Genomic DNA, 18,821 nt, shown 5'->3' on the forward strand with positions numbered 1-18,821 from the left:
AAGGAACTTATTCTGTAATATAGGGATATCTTCATGTTCTGGTAGGACCTGGGGGATTGAGCTCTGTTCTGCCTTGCCTGCACTTCAGCCCCGGCCCCCTGTACTTCTCTGTTGAAAGTGTGCCCTTTCTCTCCATCTGTACATGTTTACCATGATGCAATAATTTAAGGGCAAACAGTAGTGAGTGTGTCTGAGGGAATCGAGAATTGTGGGGCACTGGCTTGAGAAAACCATTACTGTCATTTGGTTCTAGGAAAAAGGCAGAGACTAATTATGCAAGTACTCCAGGAGAAGAGGAAACATCCTAATGGGGCTTACTAGATGAGGGTGAGAGTTAAAGTACTTGTGAGGGATGAGATGACACGGGTATTGGAAGGAGCAGCCCTAGACTTTTTCCTGAGATGCCATCTCACGGTGGGAAGGAGGGGCTGGCTGTCTCTACCACCTCAGCACACAAACCAACCTGGAAGCAAGCCCACCTAGATTGTGAGAGCTGAATTTAGACAGGTGGACATGTCACGCAAACCAGAAACTCTTGTTATCTTTGCCTAAATGAAATTACTTGGGAGATCCAAAGGGAAATTTCTAAAAAGTATGATCATCCATCCAAAGGAGGGGAACTTTAAAACACAAACAAAACACCCACTCCCATGGCTCAGGATATGATGGTGATGGAGAAGGAAGGAACTAGGATGATGTTGGTTTTTAAAAATGGGATGGTTGCAACCTAAGTGCCCATCAACTGAGGATTGGATAAAGAAGATATGGTATATATATACAATGGAATACTACTCAGCCATAGGAAAGAATAAAATTGTCCCACTCACAACAACATGGTTGGACCTCGAGGGAATTATGTTAAGTGAAGTAAGCCATATAGAGGAAGACAATCTCTATGATTCCACTCATATGAGGAAGTTAAACATGTAGACAAAGAGAACACATTAGTGGCTACCACGGGAAAGGGGGTTGGGGAGTGGGCACAAAGGGTGAAGGGGTGCACCTACAAAACAACTGGCAAACAATAATGTACAACTGAAATTCCACAAGATTGTAAACTATCATAAACTCAATAAAAATTAACTTAAAAGAATGCAATGGTTGTGGGCCAATGTGGAACAATCTGCCAGCACCAGGCACTGTCAGAACGTCCATCAGCCAGGACGGTGGAAATTAACTGGTGCGTGCCACAGCATATCTTCTTCTGCGCCGCTGATGAGAGAACCTAAAAAAACACTTACACCCATACAACAGGTCGAATTTGTTACCTGAACCTGAATACTTCCAGTCTATTTGTTCAGATGGTGGATGGGAATAGTATGTATTTTTGGGGTACTCTGTTCCCTCCATCTCCCCAAACATCTGTCACCCCAAAAGCCATCCACAGCTGTGGAACCTGAGTGGCACTATGATTTGTGTTGTCACCTGACCAAGGCCAGAAGACCCTCACCACAGTTCCCCACGCTCACCACATCCCCAAGATAAAATTCAGACTTCCCTCCTGAAAGGCAGAGGTAAACACTCAGGACTGTTTCTGGCAGGGGACTTCTTCCAATTAAAACCCCCTCAGTTGGCTGTCTCCCCTTAGTTCATTTTTATAAAGGAGCAAATGCCTCTTCTAGAAAATAGTAAAATGACATGTGAGTGATTTAAATAAATAAATAAATAGAATTTCCTAACTAAACCTGTATCCAGTATTTCTTTATTTCTTTAGTAATGACACAATTCATTGTTGATTACTAGAATACACCTTTTCAATAATTTTTTCAAAGCCTTTTTTAGCTCTTGATTCCTCAAGCTGTAGATGAATGGGTTTAGCATGCGAATCACCACTACATAGAATACTGAGGCAAATTTGTCTTTATCTAGTGAGTGTTTTGATCTGGGCTGCACACAAGCCCTCAGGTACGTAAAACTGAGGGTCCCATAATATATAGTAATAGAAAACAGGTGCGAAGCACAGGTAGAAAAGGCTTTCTCTCATCCCACAGCAGAGGGGATCCTATGATGACAAATATGATGAATACATAGAATGTGAGACAATGATAAGAGAACCAAACACATTGGACCCAGCAATGATTAACCACAACAGCTCTCTGATCTGGGTATCAGAACAGGACAAAGCAATCAAGGAAACATCATCACAGTAGGACTAGTGACACATTAGAGTCACAGACAGACATGTGGAAGGTAGCCACTGCTTGCATGAGTCCCACAGTGAATCCATAAATGTGAGAGCTAGAGACCATCTGAGCAGATTCCTGAGCATGAGAACTAGATTGAGTAAAGTGTTACAGATGGCCACATACCAATCAAAGGCCATGTTAGACAACATTAATAATTCCCAAACTAAAAATGTGATAAAGCAACACAGTTGAGTGGCACCTGGATAAAATAACACACAATTTAATTTCACATAAAGAATTCACAAGGGTGTTTGGCATGATGGCAGAAGTACCAAAAAAATCAACAAAAACCAGATGAAAGAGAAAAAATACACGGGTGTCTGAAGTTGAGGACTGATTTGTCTTAGCACAGTCAAACCAAGATTACCCAAACCAGTAACTAGGTCAGTCAGTAGAAATACAGAGTAGAGAATGACTTGAAGCTCGGGGTTATCTATGAGGCCCAAGAGCATGAACTCAGTGGCTGCGCAATGACTGCCTGTGCCATGAAATAGATGAACAATTCTACAATAAACTCTTCCAGAGCACATACTCTGAGTAATCTTGACTCTGTAAGAAAGAATCAATTAAATGTGAAAAGATAGCTCTGGCTCACCAGGATATTATGTCAAATTCAATCGAAGATGATAAGCACTCTCCGTTACGTGTGGATTTTACTTTGACTTTCAGTTTGAAAGGATTTGGTCCAGGCAGAAATCCCAAGATGTAAAATTCACTAAGAAGCTGTAGAAGAAGAGAGTGCTTCCATTAAAATTTTATAATCAATGCAATAGCAAAGTTTGTGTTGTACTTTTCTTTAACTATAAAGAAAACAAACAACATTAAGAATGTAAGGGGCTTTGATAACATACATCAAAATCATTTCTTAAGTTGAAAGTTTATCTCATAAAATTATAATTTCCTCAGAACATTAAAAATGACCAAAGTCAAGTGTGGAAAATATAAAATGAAAGTCAAAATCAAAATATTAACGCTATCTTTAGGCATCTCGTTTGATGTTATTTTAAAATTTTCTCCTTTCGCTTATTTCTGTTTCCTATTGTTTTTCAATTTGCATATAATGTTGATATTAAGGAAAAGTACGATTGTGAATTTTCTGGCTCTGTCTTTTGGCAAAATACATAGTGGCTAATAATTTTCCGGATGGTAAAACAGCTTTAAGTGATGAAGAGACATCTCTTTAGCCTCTGTCTTCAAGCATCTAAATGGTCCAAAGTGGATAGCATTTGGGCAGTGTCTAGATGAACTAAATTCTACAGAACATTTCCATAGACCTAAGCTCAATTCTGAATGCTTGAGAGCTAGCAGAATTGCAATCACCCCCCTCCTTTCTTGAACAGAGCAGACAATGTCAACTTGATTTTCCAACTTTATCCCTAGATTGTCTCATGTTTCTTCACATGCACCTTATGGATGATCGACAGGCAAAATACAATCAAATATAAAAAGCACTCTCTCTTAAATTTTTGATTGATATCTCCTTGGAGACTTTATCTGGATTATTCCTTTATCTTTTCTTTCCCTTTAACCACTTTTCAACCAACCATCTTAGAATGGGCATCTACCCCCAATTTCTCAATCATGTTTATAAGTTAAACAAGTATAATCAACCTTTCTTTCCCATTAAACCAAGAAATCCACTCACCAAGCTTACTGTCAATTTCCCTATTCCCAAATCCAATAAAGCTGCTTTTGCTTTGGCAGCTCTGCAGTACTGAACTCTATTGAATAGACCTTTGGTTTCCAGAAGAAAGCAGTCTCTGAGTTTGTTATTTGTCCATTTTGTTCTGTACCTTGGAGGCTCTGCTCCTATTATCTCTGCTTTCGATAGTGTGTTCTCCAGGCTCTCTCCAAAGTCCCCACACTTTCCTCTTTATACCTTCTTGTTCAATGATCTTATCCAATCCTATGTTCTCGATCATCATCTACATGCTGATTAGGCACAAATACATATTTCTATTCCAGATTTCTTTTCTCTGCTCTAGCTTTATGAATCTAAACTCCTCCCAGAAACTGTTACTTGGATAGTCTAGATGTTCATCAAAATTATCACATATAAAAAAGAAACTGACATCTCTGCACATTGGACCTAATGTTCAAGACCTGGAGTATATATTTTCTATCTCAATGAAGAGTGCTATAACCAATTCAGTTTTTCAAATGAGACCAATTACAGTTTACTATGCTTTCCTCTTCCTCATGACAATATTCAATTTGTCCCCAATTCCTAACAGTTTTATATTTTTCACACTTTTCAAATCTATTTACTGATGCTGTTTCCTTGATCCAACCACAATGTCTTTTTGTTCTGTTTTGGTTTTTGGCAACTGACATGACTTTCATTCTTTCATGCAATCTTCCCTACTGCTCTCTCTTCCTCACAGTTCAGCTTCTATGAACTTTTACATACAAAAATTTCATTCTTTTACTCTCCTGATGAACTCCTTCAATGTTTCCTCATTGTCCTTAAGATAAATTCCACCTTCTTTAACATGGTTGATGAAAATTGAAAATCTAGTTTTTGTGTCTCAGATCAGGCTTATCTCTTGAGAGATTCCTCATATGGTCTCGATACACAGATGTTCCAAACCACCACACACAGTCAAATAAGAGCCAGAATGTTATAAATGCTTTACTCTCTGCCTAGAACCCTTTTCTTCCACCATCATTTCTTTTGCTTGACTTTCCTTCTACTTAACTCTCTGTCCTCTGTTGAGTCACTTCCTCTTGGAAGCTCTCATGACTTTTCAGGTCAGGTTAAGTGCTCCTAATGGGGATGTTTTTGCATCCACTGATTCTTTTATTACAGCACCTACCACACTATATTTCAACCAACTGTTAACATGCCTGTAACACATCCTAGACTTAAAACTGTTATTTTTAAGCACTAATGTTTCTATTTTAGATCCAATTTAATCACCTACCTCTAATAGTATCCAGTACAAAGAAGATGGTCAATAACTGGTAAATGATTAAGTGAAAAAAAGTTATAGTTATAAAGGTCCAAAGTTTTTCCCACCAACATAGATTGTGTATATATTTTTCTACTATCTGATGTCTTTCGATATTCACTGCATCCTCATGCAGTTCAACTACAAACCCCTAAATAGTCTAGTGCACCTGAAAGGACTCTATATGACGTCAATAACATCTCAAATTACCTAGGTATTATGCGACAATTTTTATTTTGGGGTGTGTGTGTGTGTGTGTGTGTGGTCCCTTGGGAAATTTTTTTTTTGGTGGCACAGTATTTTTAACAAGCATTGAAATGCAATTTAATTATATATACAATAATAGGAAATTATTTGCTCTTTAGTGTTTGGGGACCAAATTATTTCCCTTGAAATGTAGATCACTTTTTCATCTATTAGTCAATGAAAGAACCTAGAGTAGAGAGGCATTTTAATGTTTCTTTGGGGGAAAAAATTGATTGACTCATATATACACTTTGATTATTTGCTATACTTGCTTTAATATTTGTCACCTTGGTTGCATATTAAAGTTATGAATTTATTTAAAATAAATGTTCAGCTCATGGACCTTGCATTTAGTAGCAGTTTAAGGAATTTCCCCATCAGTAATGTTCAAACTTTCCTTCTGAGATTGTCTCAAACTCTTGTTATGATGGATATTTCAGTACAATAGCAGAGATTAATTTAATAGAATGTTCATTTTTCTCTTCAGTCTCTAGGATACTGAATGTATGCAGATCATAGATCAACTGACATCCTGTTGTAGTCACTCCACAGAAATGAATGAGCATCTCTATCTAAATTTGCTTTAGACATCCAGATTGATTACGCGACACACCCAACAAAAGAGGATGAAAAGACTATTGTTCATGGAATGAGGCTTTCTGGGGAGAGCACTGTGAGCTCCCAAGCTGGTCTGAAATGGCTTGAGGGAGCAGCTAATGGTGAATGCACTTGGGGATTGTGTTGTGGTGAGTTGTGGTGGGGGGGCTGGTGTGAGGATTCCTGCCTGCAGGAAAAGGCTTAGTTGTTCCAACTCTCATTTGGCACCAAAGGGTGGGGCAATGGGTTTTTCTTATCAGTTTCACCAGATTTAGGATAAAAGGCAGAGGAAAAATAGGAGAGCTTAAAAGTAGTGAATAGTCAAACAACAAAATGGAGTCAGACACTTGATTACACACCTCTTCTCCTCAAACCCTCCATAAAAACCTTCGTCACTCCTGCTCCTAGAACTTTCTTTCTTGCTCCCCCTTAACTTCTTCTCACTACTTTATTATACAGATAATTTTACTATCTCTCACAGAAAGAAAGAATTCTCCCTATTTAGGACAGAAAAGAATATTTTTGGATGTGAAATACAGGGTGCTTTACAGATCTCAAAGTGTGATAACCAGATGAGGAGCACTAATATCATAATAAAATCTTACACACCAGAAAAGGAGAAAGAAATTTTGCCATTTTCTCAAGCATATAAATTTGCTTCTTTTATGGATAACTAAGAGACAGATGTTGTAAACTATTATAAATCTCAATTAAAAAAAGAAAGAAATGAGTAAGGAGTAAATGCAAAATTATAATGAATTTTATTGATATTATGCATATTTTTGAATACATCCTTAGTAATTTTGAAAGTATATATGGAATGGAAAATTCTCCAGAAAACTTCTACAACATTCATCAAACAAATCACCTAGAGAAGAAAGCCTAAAGAGATCAATTGTCACGGAACAAATAAAGCAAGTTGCCAGAAAACATAGTGGAAATGAGCATTCTTTAACTCCTAAAGTATGCTTTCTAAATATCAATGTCCATTATATGGATACAGGATAGTTGGATTAAAAGACCATTCTGGAAAGGGGCAAGAAAGGTGAGCCTAGGGATGTTATGGTAAAAAGATATGACATCATCACACTTACAGAGGCGTGACTGCCAAAACTGTACAAACGGTACCATAAAAACAATTGTGACAGATACAAACAGTATACTAAAAATCAATGAGTCCACAATGATACAAGAGAGAATAAATGAAAGGGTCATTTTCACCATTAAATAAATCCTTAACTGAAGAAGTTCTAGTTCCATCAGCATGGTGTGAACCTCTTAAAGTCCATCTCCCTCTCTGTCTGACTGATAACAACTAAAACTGCTTGACATAAGAAAAAATCAAACATCTCAGGTCAGCAAATAAGAGTAAACAAAAGAGGAGGACTGGGCAGGGGAGCGAAAACCTTAAAAGAGGACCTACCTCAGGCTGAGATTCTCGCTATTTTCTCTATCACTCATAGCCTTGCTGCAGTGGTGGGACCCAGTTATACCAGGGGAAATGGGCTGCAAAGGCCCCAACATGTTTCTTAATACAAGAGTCATGGCAAGGAACACTACCAAAGTGGAAAGCAAAGGAGGAACCCTAGAGGGGAAATATTCAGAGAAGATTACCTAATTTGGAGCACAAACCAGTGCAAAGCTTAGTCTAAGCCTGAATTACACATGTATGAGAAGGACATAAACCAGTGAAGCAAGGCCTCAGCAAACCAAACTGAGAATTAAACCACTGCCCACAAACAGTAGGACAAATGTATAGCCTAAATTGTATTGCATTGATTACTTCCTAAAATAAAAATATCAACACATAAACATATTGGTATTCTCCAGAGAAATGACGAAAACCCAGAATCAACACAACACAGCATTCACAATGTCTACAATTAAATTCAAAAGTATTCATCATAAAAAGAACAAAAAACTGCTTTCAAGGGAAAAGGCAAACCTCAGATGTTAAAGTGGAGACAACCCAAAAGGTGATATTATCAGGCAAAGACAAAGCAGCTATTTTAGCTACACTCTAAGACTTTTAAAAACTCTTAAACCTACACATTTGAAATTATTGAAAAGATAAGAAATATAACAAGAAAAAGAAACTACATATAAAAGAAAATAAAAATTGTATAACTAAAAGATATATCTTCTCAAATTGCTGAATGAGCTTATACCATAATGGAAACAATAGAGGGAAGAGTCAGTAAACTTGATAGATGTATAGAAATTCTTCGTGATGAAATTCATAAATGATACAGGTTAAACATTTTTATAACAGAGCTTCAGGGCCCTGAGGTAACATTTCCAAAGATGTAATTAGAATCTGAAAAGGAAAAGAGAAAAGACAACAGCAACAAGTGTCTGATGAAAAGAACAAAACACTAAATGAAGTTATTTAGGCTAATGGAAAATGATATAAGAGAACCCTGAATTTTCAGGAATGAAGGAAACATATCATGACAGAAAAATATCTGGGTAAATACATATGATCGTTTATTCCCCTCTTAAGTTCTTACAGATATGTATGATTGTTGAAAGCAATGTTTATAACATAACCTGGTGGTATTTTCAATGTATGTAGATATGATAAACATGAGAATTATGAAGGGAAAGTTATTTATGAAGGGTATTGAAGGGTGTCTTCATTTTATAGGAAATACTATAATATTAACTATGTAGATTGCGAAAGCTTAGGTATATTGTATATTGCAACCCCTATGACATACACTAAAATAAATATGCAAAGAGAAACAGCCAAAATGCCAAAAGATAAATTAAAATGAATAGTACAAAAATTTAAATTCTCCAGTACAAGACAGGAAATGGGAAACAGAAGAACTAAAAAAAAAGGGTGGATAGGACATTAGGAATATGGCAAACTAGGAAGATGCAGGTCCTTGTTTTCCCTGAGATACTGAATTAACAGCAATATATGTAAAAAAATAACTTTGGAAAACCCGAAAGACTAGGTAAGGAGCTACAATAAACACCCAAGTAAGCACATAAACAGGGAAGAGACAGGCAAGAAGGGTAAGAGTCAGTCGTAGTTTTCTCACCATAGCCCCTCATGCCCCCCAGTGTAACAAGGCGTGAGGGGAGAGTACCTGCTCCCAATTTCTGGCTCTTCCCTTAGGACAGAAAGAAAAGTGGAACTTTGTCCAGCGTTCTGGCTTGTGTTGGTGCTGCTGGAGGGACTGGTTTCTGTCTCTCCTGGCTTGTGGTGCTGATGGAATGGTGGCATAGTTTGTATATCAAGTTGGAGGCCATTGAGAACAGAGGTAAACACCACAGTGTGTTACAGCAGCAGAGACTATATAGTTCAACAGGCAGTCACCAGGAGAAGCAAAAGATTAAGCGTAGAGGAATACAAGAGAAACTGAAAGCTCTTGAGAAGCAATGAAATTAAGACAGTTAAGCAGCCATCTATACTAGAATAAAAGCGCACGCACAACCCCAAAAAGGACGCATCCCCAGAAAATGTGTGAATGGTTACAGAACCCTGGCTGGGCTGATTGGTGAAGGTCTTCCCCTGGACAAAGACAGCCTGTAAAGACTGAAAGAGGTAGCTTGTTTCTCAAAGTTGGTATCTCAACAAAAGATCACAAGGCACACAAAGAAACAGGGAAACATGGCCCAATCAAAGGAGGACAACAAAGCTCTAGAAACTGACTCTAAAAAAGTATAGATCTATGAAATTTCTGAAAAAGAATTTAAAATGACTGTCTTAAAGCTGCTAAGTGAGCTAAAAGAGATCACAGATACACAACTAAATGAAATCAGGAAAACAATGCATGACGAAAATTAGAGTATTAACAACAAGAAATTATAAAAAAGAACCAAACAGAAATTCTGGACCTGAAAAATACAATAACTGAATTGAAACGTTCACTAGAGGGGATCAGTAGCAGACTTGATCAGGCAGAACAAAGAATCAGCAAACTTGAAGTAAGGTCATTTGAAATAATCAAGTCAGAGGGAAAAAGAAAGAACAAAATGAAGAGCGTCTAACGGACATATGGGAGAACATCAGCTGGACCAATATAGACATTATGTGAGTCCCAGAAGAAGAAAGAAAAGAGCAGAGAACTTATTTAAAGAAATAATGGCTGAAAACATCCCACATATGAGGAAAGAAATAGATACACAAATTCAAGAACCTCAACGAACTCTGACTAGGAAAATTCAAGAGCTGTATGTCAAGACACATTATAATAAAACTATGAAACTCAAAGACAAATAAAGAATCTTGAAAGCAGCAAGAGAAAAACAGCTCAACTAATAAAAGTGGGCTACCATAGGATTATCAGTGTATTCCTCAGCAGAAACGTTGCAGACCAGAAGGGACTGGGAAGATCTAGTCAAAGTGCTGAAAGAAAGAAAGAAAAACAAACAAGAATATTACACCTGGAAAAACTCTCCCTCAAAAATGAAGAAATCGATACCTTCCAAGATAAAGAAAAGCTGAAGGAATTCATTCCCACTAGAGCTGCCCACAGGAAATGCTATGGGGAGTCCTTTGAGCTAAAACAAAAGGACTTCAGAAAGCCACACAGACCCATAGAAAAGTATAATGATCTCCAATAAAGGTAAATATTTGGACAAATATAGAATCTTGTGTTACTCTAATTTTAGTGTATAAATCCACTTTACATTCTAGCATAGAATCTAAAGGGCAAAATCATAAGAAAACAAACATATTTTGATGGGTACACAATATATAAAGATGTAATTTATGACAGCAATACTATAAAGGGCGAGAGCAGAGTTATAAATGAGTAGAGTTTTTGTATGTGATTGAACTTTTTATCAGTGTACAATAGATGGTAGTAACTTTAAGATTTATAATACAATCACAATGGTAACCACAAAGAAAATATCTATAGAATACTCATAAAAGGAAATGAGAAGGGAATCAAAGCAGGTCATTACAAAAAAAACTAAACACAAAAGAAGGTAGTAAGAGAGGAAATGGTCAAAAAAACCACAGGAAGAAAACAGAAAATAAGTAATCAAAACAGCAATAATGAACACTTTCCTATCAGTAGTTTAAATGTAAACGGATTAAACTCTCCAATCATGAGACACAGACTGGTTGAGTGGATTAAAAAAACCCAGGGCACAGTGACTTGCTACTTACAAGACACTCACTTTTGATCTAAGGATACACACAAGTAAAAGTAAAAGGATGGAAAAAGACTTTGCATGAAAATGGTATCCTAAAGAAAGTAGGGGTGACTTTAAGTGAAAAACTGCCACAAGAGACAAATGACATTAGATAATGATAAAATGGTCAAATCATAAGGAAGATAAACAATTATAAATATTTATGCACCAAACTTCTGGGCTCCAAAACATATGAAGGAAACATTCACAGAATTAAAGGGAGAAATAGGCAGCGATACAACAATGGTAGGAGACTTCAGCACTTTACATTTAATAATGGATAGAACAACCAGGCTGAAGATCAATAAAGAAGTAGAGGACTTGATCAACATAGACAAACTGGACCTAACAGACATTAAGAGAACGCTCCACCCAGGAACAGGAGACTACACATTCCTCTCAAGAGCACATAGAACATTCTCCAAGATAGACCACTAAACAAATATTAAATTTTTTTTAAAGATTTTATTCTTTTCCTTTTTCTCCCCATTGCCCCCCAGTACATAGTTGTATATTCTTCGTTGTGGGTCCTTCTAGTTGTGGCATGTGGGACGCTGCCTCAGCGTGGTTAGATGAGCAGTGCCATGTCCACGCCCAGGATACGAATCAATGAACACTGGGCCGCCTGCAGCAGAGCGCACGAACTTAATCACTCGGCCACGGGGCCAGCCCCAAATATTAACAAATTTTAGAAGACTGAAATAATAGATATTATCTTTTCTGATCACAATGGAATGAAATTAGAAATCAGTAGCATGGGGTTGGCCCCAAGGCCGAGTGGTCAAGTTCGCACACTCAGCTTTGGTGGCCCAGAGTTTCACCAGTTTGGATTCTGGGCGTGGACCTAGCACCACTCATCAAGCCATGCTGAGGTGGCATCCCACGTAGCAGAACCAGAAGGACCTACAACTAGAATATACAACTATGTACTGGGGGAGCTTTGGGAAGAAGAATGAGAAAAAAATGTTTGGCTACAGATGTTACCTCAGGGGACAATCTTTAAAAAGAAGAAAAAAGAAATAAGTAGCAGAAGGAAAACTAGAAGATATACAAATATGTGGATATTAAACAACACATACTTCAATAACCAATGGGTTAAAGAAGAAATCACAATGGATGTTAGAAAATATTGTAAGACAAATGAAAATGAAAACAGAACATAGCGAAACTTATGGGGTGCAGCAAGTACAGTGCATTCAATCTTTACCATTGAGTATGATATTAGCTGTGGGCTTTGCATATTTGCCCTTCATTATGTTGAGGTAGTTTCCTTCTATTCCTACTTTCTTGAGTGTTTTTGTCATGAAAGGGTATTGAATCTTGTCAAATGCTTTTACTGCATCAATTGACATGATCATCTGGTTTTTCCCTTCATTCTGTTAATGTGATGTGTTTCTTTGCTTGATTTTTATATATTGCACCATCCTTGCATTCCAGAAGTAAATCCCATTTGGTCATGGTTTAGAATCTTTTTTATGTACTGGTGAATTTGGTTTGCTAGTATTTTGTTGAGAATTTCTGCCTCAATACTCATCAGTAATATTCATCTGTAGTTTCCACTTCCTGTAGTGTGTTTGACTTTGGTATCAGGGTAACGTTGGCCTCATAGAATACTTTGGGAATGTCTCTTCCTCTTCAATTTTTTGGAACAGTTTGTGAGGAAGTGGTGTTAATTCTTTAAATATTTAGTAGAATTCACTAGTGAAGCCATTGGATCCAGGGCTATTCTTTGTTAGGTTTTTGATTACTGACTCAATCTATTTACTAGTATAAGACTGACTAGATTTTCTATTTCTTCATAATTCAGTATTGGCAGGTTGTGTGTTTTCAAGCTTTCACCTAGGTTACCCTATTTGTTGCCATAAAATTATTTATAGTCCCTTCTTTCATTTCTGATTTTAGTTATTTGAGTCTTCTCTCTTTTTGCTTAGTCAATCTAGGTAAATTTTTCTCATTTTGGTTGGTATTTTTGAGAAACCAACTCTTAATTTCATTGATTTTCTCTATCGCTTTTCTGTTCTCTGTTTTGTTTATCTTTGCTCTACTGTTTATTATTTTATTCTGCTATCTTTGGCTGTAGTTCATTCTTCATTTTCTAATTCCTTGAGGTATGAAATTAGGTTGTTGACTTGAGATCTTTCTTTCTAATTTAGGTGTTTACAGGTGTAAACTTCCCACTCAGCACTACATTCAATATACCCTATAAGTTTCTATATGTAGTAAGTTTTAAACTTGGAAAGTGTGAGTCCTATTTTCTTCTTTTTCAAGATTTTCTGGCTATTCTTGATCCCTTGCAAATCCACATAAGTTTCATGATCAGGATATCAATTTTTGCAAATAAGCCAACGGGATTTGGGGTAGTATCGCCATCTTAACAATATTCAGTATTCTGACTTTAAGAAAATGCTACAAGGAATGAAAGAACATAAATCCAAATTAGAAAAAAATCAGAAATGAAGTGATAAAGCTCAGGAATACAGTAGACATAAAATAAAAAATAATCAGAATATAAACTAGAAATACATAAGAACAACTCAAATATTTTAATGTTAGGACAAAATAGTTTTAATAAAAATTAAGAAATATATGAAAAGTATATGAGAGAAAGAAAATAACCAATCAGTCTATACTTATTTTACCTAGAGTTATGTATAAGTCTCACAATTAAGAAAAAGGTTTAATTTTTGAAAATTAAAGATATAAAAATATAATCAGACCATGGCTCCTAAATAATCTTAAAAAACAATTGTAATTCTTCTTAATGAATCACAAACCCTTACATGATCTGGTCCCTCCTAGCACATTGATCTCATGGTTTGTTAGTCACCCCTCAGTAACCCTGCTCTTAGCTACCTGCTGCTCTGGAACACACAATGCTCAGGATCCCTTCCAGGCCTTTGCACTTTTTGTTTACTCTTCTTGGAACTCTCTCCCTAATATGCACAAACGGCCTGGGCTCTTTACCATCCATGTCTCAGCTCAAATATCACCTCCTCAGAAAAGAGTTCATACCAGATTGCCTTACCTAAATTTGCCCTGTTCTTGCTTAGTTTCCTTTATACTATATTTCACTACGTGATGATACATATCTTCTTATCCGTTTACATGTTTATTTATATGTCTTACCTAATATACTACAAACTCCATTTTATTAGCCAGATACAGGAATGAATATATTTTTAAGCAATGAAACTACATATATAAATCTAAGTGCACAAGAGAATCTGGAAAGTGTTTGAGTTCAAAACACAGATAAAATGGTACATGAGGAAGAAGAACAGCACCCATCCCTGAACTGGGACAGAAATATGAGAAGTGTAACAAAGTGCGTGGTTAATGAGGTGAAGATGAAATTCACTGGGTCGCTCATGCAGAGTATTTGTCTCCTCTCTAGATCACAAGTATTTCCTCCAGTACGAATGGAGCTTTCCAGGCAACATTTCAAGCATCTCTCCTCCTTAACTGCTTGGGCTTTTACCTCTCCAAATATATTCCCATAGCTTGACTTGTTCATACTTACTTGTATGCCATCTTCTTGTTTCTTCCCTCACAACCATGCAGGCCTCTTTCCTTGCTCCAATAATGTAATCACATCCAGCTTAGAATTGAAATGTCCTGCTTACAAAGAAAAGAAATGGCATATGATGTAGAACAAAACATTGTTTACTTAAAATTATAATAATAATAAACTAAAGGTCAAAATGGTATTGAATAAAATTTCCAAGAAAAGTGGGTAAGGGAGCTAAAGAACAAGAAATCAGGTAGGGTAAGGATATTTTAAACATATACACTCATACATCCTCTTTTTCTTGAGAGAATGCATTATACCATGGCTAAAAATAGAGATTCTGGAGCTGTGGTTCAATTCCTGCCTTTGCCACCTTCCAGCTGTGTCTGACCTCAGGAAAGTCACTTAAACCCACTGTGCCTCAGTATTCTCACTTGTAGAACAGGAATCGGAAGTCTGTCAGGAGGATTAAACAAGTTGATATATAGATGGAAAGTGCTTCGAGCACTGCCTCTTATATACTAAACACGGTGTTAACTATTGACATTTCTATTGATATTGTCGTTTTATGAAGCGTATGTGGGAAGAGATATCTATAGGATACTCATTTCATTTTAAATGTAATGTTCATAGATTACAACTTTCAACCACAAAACAGAAAAAAATTCTTACAAAATACAGTGCATATGCTTCAGTTTTCAATTAATTCCCTTTATTGAATCCACCACTACATAAACTGTAGAGGCCCTTTTAGAGCAATTCAGGCCCCTGGGTCAGGCTAGTCTCCCTGCAAGTGGATCAGATATTAAAATTGAATATCTATAAAAATTCTGAGCATAAGTAAATAGGAAACTTGGATCCTCTGACATTGTTTATAATAAATGCCAAAGAATTCTCAACCAGACCCTATTCACAAAAGAAGAGAGGCAACTATGAGAAAGATTGGAGGAGGTATGAGTGTGACCGAAAGACAGGGAAGATGAAGGTGTTTGACGGAGCTGCCAATTCAAGCCCGACAACGCTCAAACCACTTCTTTGGAAAAAAGGAACAAATTTAACTAGTTTCTTGAAAACCAGTCCTGAAAATCACAGTGGAAAATAATATATATCTTGAAAAGCAGATTCTAAATTATTCTCAGTCATTTGAAGCTTACAGGCATACCCAGTGAGACCAAGTTGCCATAGTTCTCCATCGTCACATCCCGGTACAAGTTCTTCTGAACAGGGTCTAGATATTCCCACTCCAGCATAGAGAAGTCTAGGCCACATCGCTGAACGTCACAGATCTCTGAAATGGCAAACAAACACATGCGTTACTGGGGAAATTAAAGGGATATTTTGAAGATGGAAAGAGAGGAGATGAGGACTGCATTGCAGGGAGAGAGCAATATAGCACGGAGGCAGACTGAAAATCTACAGTTTGAGGGGGGACTGGAGCAGCACGTATGTTTTTGAAGAAGCCTACTGGACTAGACAACATTTTCTGGCACACTCTTACATATTTGAACCATTTGAGAATAGATAGAATAATAATGTTTTACTTTTAAATGAAATAGTGAATACAAGCATAATGCTTAATTGGGACCTGTCACATAAATTCCCAGTAAACGTGAGTTGCTCAGGAAATCTTTTACTTTTTAGAGAAGAGAACATTTAATCACATACTTTTTGAAATGCAGTAAAAAGTCTTAATGTTAGAAAAAAGTGTCTGTATAAAATAAAAATTCTCTCAAGCATTAAATAGTTCATGATGTCAGACCTTACCCTAAGCATTTTTTCTTGTTTTGATAAAACCATGTACTCTTTGGCACATGACATTATATTTTATGGACATATCAGGTTTAATCATTTATACAGGTAGGATGCACACCATTTGTGAGGTCTTCCCCAATTCTATGAGTCTGTGTTCACTGACTGCAGGACTTTTTGTTGTTGCCATCCACCATCTGTCACTGAGCAAGTGGCTTACGCGGAGCGTGGTAAGCAGCTACTACTTAGGTTACTGAGGGCCACCTCCTGGTATTTATGCCCCTGTGTGCTCTCCTGCCCATGTGTGTGGGCTGAAAGCAGCGACTTTATTTAATAAACAGAAAACAGCTACAGTAATGAAATGCTACATCTGATTGTAATTACAAAAGACTATGATTTCCATAGTGTTTGCCCTCTTTGGCTGTCTCACTTGCTCAACCCAGAGTAGCCTCTAGCCAACAGCCCATGAGTGACTAAATCCAGTCAAAAAACACTTGAGTGACCTTGGAATGAGAGGCAGCGAATGTTGGCCTTAAGAAGACTGCAGCCCTGACCAACATCTTGATAGCCTGGTGAGAGACCCAGAGCAGGAAAGTCAAGCTAAGTCAAGTCCAGATTTCTGACCCACTGAAACTGTGAGATAAACGTTTACTGTTTTAAGCTAGTAAGTGTCGAGTTAAATTTTTATGCAGGAATAGGTAACTCATACATTGAGGTAAAGAATGTTGAGGAAGGATAATGAATTATGTAGATGTCATTCAAATTTAGTATGTCTCATTCAACAATAAATTAGTCTTGATATTTATCTCTGTCATTTCCTGACAAGATTCACAACCTCCAAGTTTGCAAATCTCAATCATATGTAGGCATACCTCGCTTTATCGCATTTTGTTTTATTGTGCTTTTCAGATATTGTGTTTTTTTACAAGACCTTCCATCGGCAAAAAGACTACAGCTCACTGCAGTCTCAGATGATTGTTTGCACCTTTTGGCAATAAAGTATTTTTTAATTAGGTGTATACATTTTCTTTAGACAATGCTATTGTGCACTTAATAGACTAAAGATAACTTTTATATGCACTGGGAAACCAACAAATTTGTGTGACTCCCTTTATTGCAATATTTGCTTTATTGCATTGGCCTGGAACTTGAACTTGCAATGTCTCTCAGATATGCCTGTACTAATCCACACAAACCACGAGATCTCACTCTACACTGAGATGTAGGTCTTTAAATACCAAATTTCTATGTTACCTACCTGGAAATCTCAAGTCTGCTGAAAACTTCAGTCTTCTCATGGATGGTTAAACATAACCATTATCTCTATCTCACCAAACTACAGACCTGATTCAAATAGCATAAATCTTTATTTCAAAGGACCTATCTCCTTCACTGCTCCATCATTGCCTTTGACAGAAGAATGGACACTTAAGATATGTTCAACACAGTCTTTGTTGGAGTTGCCATGGTTTCCTGCTTCAACAGCGCTTGAACAGAACAAGTGCTGGCTCCCCACCCCAGCTGGCCACCAAGAGCCAGCCCTCCCTCACCTCCTTACAGTGCTCTAGGCCTGCCCAAGGCTCCCACCGCCACTCCAGCGCAGCCCCACTGCCGCTCCCTTCTCCCCTCAGCCATCCGCCATGATGACCACAGTCCCCTCACAGGTGCACCAGAACTACCCCCAGGACTCAGAGGCCGCCATCAAGTGCCAGCTCAACCTGGAGCTCCATGCCTCCTACGTCCACCTGGCCATGTCTTACTATTTTGATCGCGGTGATGTGGCTTTGAAGAACTTTGTCAAATATTTTCTTCACCAATATCAAGAGGAGAGGGAACTTGCTGAGAAACTGATGAAGCTGCAGAACCAAGGAGGCAGCCGAATCTTCCTTCAGGATTTTAAGAAAGCAGACCAGGATGACTGGGAGAATGGGCTGAAGACAATGGAGTGTGCATTACACTTGGAAGAAAATGTGAATGAGTCACTATAGGAACTGCACAAACTGGCCACTGACAAAAATGACCCCCACTTGTGTGGCTTCCTCGAGACTCATTACCTGAATGAGCAGGTGAAAGCCATCAAAGAATTGGGTGACCATGTAACCAACCCGCACAGGATGGGGGCCCCCGAATCTGGCATGGCAGATTATCTCTTTGACAAGCACAGCCTGGGAGACAATGATGAGAGCTAAGTCTCAGGACAGCTTCCCCCAGCCACCGGGTGGCTTCCCTGATCCACCGAGGCAGTGCATGCATGTTGGGGTTACCTTTACCTTTCCTATAAGTTGTACCAAAACATCTACTTAAGTTCTTGGATTTGTACCATTCCTTCAAATAAAGTAATTTGGTACCCACCCCCCAAATAACAGATATGTTCAATAATTTCTCTGTAATAACATGAACATGAATAACATTAGTTAGTTTAGAATG

The 18,821-nt window shown here is 37.6% G+C and overlaps 2 pseudogenes; one reads left to right on the forward strand and one right to left on the reverse strand.

Annotated features, from left to right (window-relative positions):
- Positions 1 to 1,710: 1,710 nt before the first annotated feature.
- OR5AL22P (olfactory receptor family 5 subfamily AL member 22, pseudogene) lies at positions 1,711 to 17,692 on the reverse strand (annotated as a pseudogene).
- Positions 17,693 to 18,034: 342 nt separating this feature from the next.
- On the forward strand, positions 18,035 to 18,583 carry LOC100066697 (ferritin heavy chain pseudogene; annotated as a pseudogene).
- Positions 18,584 to 18,821: the final 238 nt, after the last annotated feature.

The sequence above is a fragment of the Equus caballus genome, chromosome 26, assembly GCF_041296265.1.
Source record: "Equus caballus isolate H_3958 breed thoroughbred chromosome 26, TB-T2T, whole genome shotgun sequence".
In the NCBI taxonomy this organism is placed as follows: domain Eukaryota; kingdom Metazoa; phylum Chordata; class Mammalia; order Perissodactyla; family Equidae; genus Equus; species Equus caballus.